Below are 6246 nucleotides of genomic sequence, written 5' to 3' on the forward strand. Positions count from 1 at the left end.
TCAATCTAATAAAGAATTGAGAGATGCTATTGTGAGCTGGCCCAATGACATAAGAGAAAAATGTGAAACATCTGAAAGAGCTTAACTGTGATCTTGCAAATGAACACCAACCAGACAACGATTGGAATCCGTTTGGATGGATTCAGTCATTATTTGGTCTGATTGGAGCTACAATATTCCATTGGTTGATTTATGGCTTAGTTATCTTTTTTGCAATAATGCTTATATCTTGTGTTAAGAAATTGTATAGTAAAACCAGATTAATTTCCTATGCCTGATTACATGTCTGATGGAGATGATGATAATCCATAACACCCATCTAAAAACATTGAGTTAATGGTGCAGCATGTTGTGACGGCCCTGAATTTTTCTGAACCGTCTCAGTGCAGCTCCTTCCAATAGGGCGCTTTCCCTTTAATTCCCAATGAAATAGCCAGCATCAGCTGCGCAAAAGGGGGGTTGTGATGGAGACGTGAATGAGGATGTGTTCAACCCTCAGTTCCGAAGTTTCTCTATTCCGTTTGTTTTGTAGCCTAATAGAGTTTAACCAGGATCGGATCCACTCTTTGCGTACTACACCTCTCCGTTCTCCTTTCTCCGCTGGAGATCTGTTGGCGGATTGGATGGTCTGACTGACCGACCGACTGACTACAACCTTTCTGTATACGGTATTTCATTTGTTTTGATGTGAGGTATACTGTGACGATTTATGTAGTTAGTTGTAGTTGAGGACATAGTAAGAGTTGATACGCTTTAAAGTTCTGTGGTAAAATTGTTATATTGATTGTATGTTTTACTACTGGGTTTATGCTACACTGAATGAAGGACAAACATTGCGTGACAAAAGTCACTTGAGTTCACTGAACTCCTTTACCGGGCTGGACTCTTTTTAGGCCCGAGGTACAGGACATTTCTGGAGGAACCAAAACTCATTGTGATATTATTATATGTGTGTGTAATCGTTGTTGCTAATACAACCCACGCAAAAGAATATAGTTGTTTTTGAAGTTCTTTCCAATGTTAAGGGTTTATGAAAAGTTTATTTCCATCCTGACTTTTACATAAGTCCTTTGTATTGGTGTAGACTCGATGGACCAGATGGGACTCATTCCCACCCAAACTAAAAGGAGAAGCCAATGTTTTCTCTGGTTAGGCACAACCTACCTGGCACCCCTATAAATAATAACCTCAAGTCAAAACCGTTACAATGTGCATAGGCCACGCCCACGGTGAAGATTCTGTAAATGGTCCTCCAGAGGTAGAGTTAACCTTTTCACACTTGACTTCTAAATATCTCCAGCGGCTGCCCCAGCGTGAGTTTTTAAAACACATGATGTCAGTTACACAACAGGATAGTTCATCTGCACTGCTCTCAAGCTAGGGTGCTCAAATTTCAGATGTTTATTACAAAACGGGGCAGGCAAATGGCAGGTCCAGGGCAGGCAGAGGTCAGAAATCCAAGGCAAATTAAATCGGACAGAACAGCAGGCAGGGTCAGGGCAGGCAGAATGGTCAGAACCCGGGAGGACTAGAAAACAGAAACTAGAGATACTGGAAAACAGGAAAACACACTGGTAAGACTTGACAACAAGACGAACTGGCAACAGACCAACAGAAGACGCAGGTATAACTACACAGGGGATAATAGGGGGAAATGGGAGACACCTGGTGGGGGGTGGAGACATGCACAAGACAGGTGAAACAGATCAGGGTGTGACACGCAGATCAAGTATGCAGACATTTGCGCATCTCCAGTCAGAACAGGACCTGCACAAACTTTTTTTAGCATTTTCCGCTTCACCTTCATTCTTGTTTTCACTACTAAATGAAAATAACTTTGAACATGTGTGCGTTTCTAAGTGCCTTATTACATTGTAAAAGTTTCTGTATGCCGTTATGTTGTTTCTACTACAGCTCACAGTATGTATGGAGCATAATATATGTGTGTGTATTCCTTATAACCGCGGACACGCAAGGTAACATTACTAATTGCATAACCTTTATGGTGTTTGAGTAAATCGTGCTTATGTAGCTACCTACATTCTTCTATTAGCTCTGTAAAACAATGATAATTGCGTCAGAAAAGTATTAGCTTGTGTTGACTTTTGAAGCTACCCTGGCCTTATGACCATGGTTTGTTTTCAATTGGCCTGTTTAGCATAGCCCTGTTCTGCCCCCTTGTGGAGCTCAACAGTTACTGTTTCTTACTGTTATATGACTCATATTATTGATTTTGACAATACAATTTTATAATTTTTATAGCAGTGTTACTACTTTGTAATATTGTTTTATTGCTATATCCTGATATTGTATTCTAATTACTAATAATTCCTCTTTATTCTGTACTTTCAGAAACCACACATACAAACAGTCTTGAACATTATTTGCCAATATCATAACTGGAACTGGACATGTTTGGAGTTGAAGATTGAGGCCAGGTTTAGTATCCTAGCGTTCACTACTTAACAGTACTGGATGAAAACACAGCAAGAAAACACTTGCTGGAAGAGTGTGGGACTGCTGTACCAATTGTCCACATTCAAAGTGTGTCCCTTGCCGAGATGAGGAGCCAGCATGGTCATCACCGTGGAACCAGACACCCCAAGCCCCTCCTAATGTTGGATGTCAATGGTGTATCCTGTGTAAACTATAATGTCCTGGACAAATCCTGTCTTCACGTCGCATATAACAAAGCACTTGACCACAAACCTTTGCCTTTTGGGTGGAACGCCAGCCTACCCTTCCGTAACATCAGGGACTTATCAATGCATAGGTCCTTGGATGGCACAAAGACCATCGCACAGGAAATGCTAATGCTAATGTCAAGCTGGTAAGAACATTTTGTATTTTGTGTAACAGGTAATTTAGGTTGGCAGTAGATTTGTTGACAAAATGCAGGCATCGCAGCAGAAATGGGAAGCGGCCTTGGGAAAAGAGGGTGGCAAAGAAGGGAGTTGCGAACATAGGATCTGTGCTCCAGTATTCTCTTAGGGAGTTATGTTTTGCTATTCCCATGAGAAGGATTGTCACCAGGAAGGTATGCATTTCACTAATTGTGATTGTCACCCTTTTAGCGAGTTTCCCCCTCACTCCTGGCTCTCTTTCTCCTGCAGCTCCAAGGCATAGCGGTTGGTCTCCTCTAGTATGTCTCCCACCAGCTCCTCTGTCAGAAACAGCATGAAGCACTCTGCCTCAGAGGGAAATGGCAAGGGGCTTTGAAATCCAGACTGGGACTCATCAAAGCAAACAGCAGGGCCAGGAAATGGCTGGCAGCCTTCCAGCTACCACAGACCTCCTGTACATTATCCACTGTCAGTCTGCCTCCGTCAACACCAGCATCTTCAAAGGGACCTCGGGCTTCGTCAGGGGTCAAGGGGTTCTCAGATTCAGGGTTCTCAATGGCTAGAAGGTTGGGGGCAGCTCATCATTGTCACTGTCAGAATATGATTCCTGACTTTGTCAGAATTGTACAAAATCTTTCCGCATTTGTGAGTTGTCTCCTTTTGAAAGACATTGCTAATGCTACAGCTTAGCTCACTAGCTACATACATAAAGAACAACACTGAATCGCTCAGAGTGGGAGGTTACATGAGAGGTTACGTGATTGACTGCCGGCACGTGCCAATTGTATCGATACATCCCTATCAGAAAATGTTTTGTGGTAATTATTTATTTATATACTGTTTTATTCACGTTTTCAAGTACTGGTGACAAATCATGCATTCCGATTCTTGCATAGATTGTAATGGACACATTATGTGTGTAAAATACTTTTATGAAGGTTGTACTGATTATGATGAGCTAAGCTAATTCCAGCTATGTGTGGAGCCATGTTTGTTGAAATACAACGCATTCTGGGTTTCACGTAATCGTCTGTCGGACCAAGGATTTTATAATAAAATGAGGTGAGGGAGGGTTTACTCACTTTTCGAGTAAACTTCCAGAAGTGAATGATGGGATGTGAACGATGGTAGACGACACACTGTTACAGGAATTAAATTCCTTTGTTTTCACCAATTCAATTAAACACTGCCAACTCCTAAGAATTTGTAAGACCCTTATTTGCATAAAATGGACAGAGACCAGTCTCAAAATCAATCAGTAGCGTTTATTCTCGAGAGTACTGAACACGATACAATTTACCACAGGTTATAAACTGAAAATGACGTCATTCGTTTTCGAACTGTCCCGTCTCTTCTCCACTCTGGTACAATGGCAGTATAGTTCTCAAGCCTTCCCGCATCGTCCCACACCAATTTAGATAATTTATGACTGAGCCAAGGTCTTCCTGTGTAGATAAGCATTCTAGCCAGTCTGACGATAAGTTCATTCATTTCTACCACAGAACAGTCAGTCATTGTTCTAATTCTTGATTATAATTACACACATTATATTCAGTACTAGGATTAAAAGAACATTCATACATATACAGTACATAATAGTATTCTGATTAGTCAGTCCTGATTGAAATGTATACATAATTAGTCATTATTGATAAACAAAAATCCTTACACACCCCCTTCAACAGACCAAACCATCTTGTCTCCTCTTATCTTTGGTTGGTGAGAAAAAACAAACATGGTGGCGTGTATATACAACCCATCGTTGGATTACTTTCAATTTCTAGAAAGTGTTTCACTCAATTATTTAGATCAATGGTCAGCTCAACCGTGATGTGATTATTTTTATATAGTAATTGGAATTAGCTAATTCCTGCTGTAGTTTCTGTCAAGCGAGAGTTATGAAAATATGAATGCTTATGTTACGTCGATCTTTCCTCAGTTAGCGCTAGGATAAATTTAGCCTACATTTTCCGGTTTGGATGATTGTGTTATGTTGTAGCTACTTCTGTGAATGTCTGAACATTGCATCCAAAAATAAACTGGTCACATTCTGGACATAACTGTATAAGGACTGTGTTTGTGCAAAATGTTTCTGTGAAAAATAACAGTGTGGTCAGCTCAAATGCTGACTGTTGCCCCCAATCAAAACTGGATGTTCTAAATAAGCATTCTAATCACGGTTTGAGTGTACGCTGCAGGGACCACTGTAGAATGATCACACCCATATGTTGGTGGTGTGAAAAAGTTAAAGGCCACTACCATCATGGTGACCAGTCTTCTACTTTCCCTCTTTCCCCTCATGTTAATGCTTGTTTGATGGAAATGCTCGTAAGTCATTTCCTATTAGGTTGAGACTTAGTCTCAAAAGGGAGGATATGTGGAGGAAATGAATTCATTACATACTATGCTGTTTAATTAGACATACTATGCTGTTTTTTACTTTCCACCACACAAGTCAGGGTTTTGTTGTCCCCCGCAATGAAATGGGGTAGTAGACTGTGGATATGTCTCTGTCCATTCATACATTTGTCACACACAATATCTCAGACAGCACTTGCCCGGACTTGGGGGAATGATGCATCTTGCCATAGAGATCCAGCATTTAGATAATTATACTGATTGGCCCAAGGCAGGAACTATAGTAAATAACTGAAATGTGTTAATCACACGCAATATCTCAATTGGCCCAAGGGGACGGAATCATTTGTGGGGGACGACATGTTTATCTTTGCCTTGTATACATACCAAGTAAATATTGTCAATTGTTAACAGTGGAGACAGTACCAGAGTCTCTGAAAGGGTATGACCTATGATATGGACTGGTAATAGTCTGATTCAGTTTCATTTTTCTGATGTGATATTTGAAGGCTACAAAAGTTATCTTTGGAAGAAGTATTTTCTATACAAGTTAATTTGCTCGAGACCTGAAACTGTGCCTTTCAACTAATCTATTTTGTGTTCCAACCCTCAGGAAACTATGAGAAGGTAGTTGTTCCACTGACCAACTGCAGTTCCACCATATTCCTTACACCCGTCTATTCCTTTTAAGCCCATGAGGGTGATTGTATGAGTGTTTACTTTGACTTAGGGTAAAGGGTAGGCGTAAGTCCTGATTGTCCACCCATCTCCCAAAATGTGCAGTGTCATGGATTTTATGATGGAAACTCCCTCGATAGCCAATGACGACATCAATTCAATGTTTATACATTTATGGTGGGGGAGAAGGGTGGATAATCGGGACACAGAAAGTCTCATTCACACTTCATTTGTCCTTGACTACCCTGGTGCATTAGACTGACCTCTTCTGTTTTAAGTTTCCACACATGCTAGCCAATACATAAGTTGTGCTCCTTTTTCACAGATGTTTCAGGCTGATGACCTGTCTCCATAGCTGAGAGAAACA

At 40.8% G+C, this 6246-nt stretch overlaps 1 long non-coding RNA gene across 1 annotated transcript; it reads left to right on the forward strand.

The window, feature by feature from the left end:
- The first annotated feature begins 484 nt into the window (after positions 1-484).
- LOC124000055 lies at positions 485-4889 on the forward strand. The gene is made up of 3 exons (XR_006832539.1): positions 485-668; positions 2353-2830; positions 3114-4889. It is a non-coding gene; the product is annotated as an uncharacterized LOC124000055 (long non-coding RNA).
- Positions 4890-6246: the final 1357 nt, after the last annotated feature.

The sequence above is a fragment of the Oncorhynchus gorbuscha genome, linkage group LG16 (assembly GCF_021184085.1).
Source record: "Oncorhynchus gorbuscha isolate QuinsamMale2020 ecotype Even-year linkage group LG16, OgorEven_v1.0, whole genome shotgun sequence".
Classification (NCBI taxonomy): Eukaryota; Metazoa; Chordata; class Actinopteri; order Salmoniformes; family Salmonidae; genus Oncorhynchus; species Oncorhynchus gorbuscha.